This window comes from Giraffa tippelskirchi, chromosome X, assembly GCF_054371585.1.
Source record: "Giraffa tippelskirchi isolate mGirTip1 chromosome X, T2T-mGirTip1v1.2.pri, whole genome shotgun sequence".
NCBI classification, from domain to species: Eukaryota; Metazoa; Chordata; class Mammalia; order Artiodactyla; family Giraffidae; genus Giraffa; species Giraffa tippelskirchi.
The window spans coordinates 69,331,260-69,333,165 of NC_137289.1; the positions used below are offsets into that span (position 1 = coordinate 69,331,260).

The 1,906-nt window shown below is 33.2% G+C and overlaps 1 pseudogene; it reads right to left on the reverse strand.

Moving 5' to 3' along the window:
• Nucleotides 1–243: 243 nt before the first annotated feature.
• On the reverse strand, nt 244–467 carry LOC145535890 (mitotic-spindle organizing protein 1 pseudogene; annotated as a pseudogene).
• Nucleotides 468–1,906: the final 1,439 nt, after the last annotated feature.

Sequence of the window (1,906 nt, forward strand, 5' to 3'; positions counted from 1 at the left end):
GCAATGCCAAAGCATTAGAGCAGTTAAAGAAAAAAGAAAAAGATGTGATGTAAACACAACTGATAGTTTTCTCTGTAAGCCACTTTCCACTGATTTATAAAGCTATGGTTTTATAATTCTTTTAAAAATGACAATGTTTCCACATTGCTACATGCAGTGATTTCATTGTATGTTCTTGACTACAATGCAATCTCCAATCTTCTTACACAGCTTGACGTAGCCCATCAGGATTTCTTCAGAAAGTCAGCTTGTCGTATTTTCAGCAGCCTTTAAGGCTTCTGTGGCCTTGCGAAGTTCCTTAATAACTGATGGTAAAGCTCCTGGGTTAATTCCTTGATCACACAGCAGCACACAAATAGACAGAGTTTCCATATCTAATCCAGTATTCAAAATTCTTGAAATCTCAAATAGGACACATTCAGATTCGCTGGCGCTGCCACCGACCCAGCGCCACTGCTGCTCGCCATGGTGGAGGCCGAGGGAGGCGGGCGAAGGGCCTGACCCGGAACTCTTTTTTTTTAATTTTCATCTTCTAGAGAGATGAACCCTGAAGCTAGGCATTGTACTGGGTTCAAAGTACCATCTTGATATCATGATGTATTTTATACTTCAGGAAAACAATGATTTAGGTATGAGCATTTAAAAAAAACTCATCTTACAGTTATTGTTCTATGCTGTTCTGCCTTAAGCCACTCTAGAGATGAATAAAATTAAGCTTTTACTTTTAATGAAGTATAATGCTATTTATTATCTGTTCAGCCACAGTTTCAGAAATTTAAAACCACTGAAAATTACTCATTTTTATCCTGCCAATGAGCTTTTATGAAAGTAGAATTTAGTAAGTTGTTTTCAAATCTACTGACTTAAATAAAGCTGATGGATATAAAATTGTACCAATAACATTTGATGTAACCAATCATAATTATTTAATAGCAGAATACTGGAATTCATTGTAATTAGACTATTTAGTATGGTTTACTTTAGATTATCAGATGATCATGAGCAGTAGCGCTATTAAAGTTTATCACTTAATCATTTGAGTGGAAGTCACAGGCTCTGTTTGGTCTTTCATTTTTTGTGAGTAAACCATTAAAAAATTAGAAGAACAATATCATTTAAACTCTGGGAACTTTGCCTAGATATTTGCTTAAGTTTTCTCTTTTTGCTATCAAAAGAGATAGATAGGATAAGGAATAGCAAATTAAGTTGTATTCTCCCCTTCTATATATAATCAACAGCACCACTAGCAAATCTTTACTGAATGCATATCCTGTATTCAAATTAGTGCTATGTATAACTGCATAATTAAAGTGACTGAAGATTAAAATTGCCTTTTATTACTAAACCATGAGTACTTATTACTGTCAAGTTAATTAATTGGTGTTATATTTCTAATAGTAATTACGGCAAGAGATAATATGCAGCTGTAGTGGTGTAGAAAACGTACTTGAGTGGCAGTTAGACCTAGAATTGAGCCCTGGTTTTCCTACCAACTGTGTATTCCTGGAATAAATCCCTTTGTTTTTCTAAACCTCATTTGCTTAGTTAAGGAGACTGAATCTTTTTGAATTATTTTCAATGCTGTATTTTATGAATCTATGAAAGGAATGTGCTCAGTAAATACCACAAGTATCAGTTGAATGCTTATCTTTTTAAGAGGTCTATCTTCAATAAAAAACTTCACAGTATGCTGATTTGTAGGAAGGCAAAATATATTATTTGAACTAAAGCAATCTTTCACAGTATAACTCTAAACACAATCCTAATAAATACATTCATTAATAAATTCATTGATATACATTTTTCTCCTTTCTAGTAACTTAATTTGTTTTATTGACATATATTAAGGTCTAGTTGTCACTACCTTCCATGCATAATCTACTCAATGAATATATATCCTTACTTT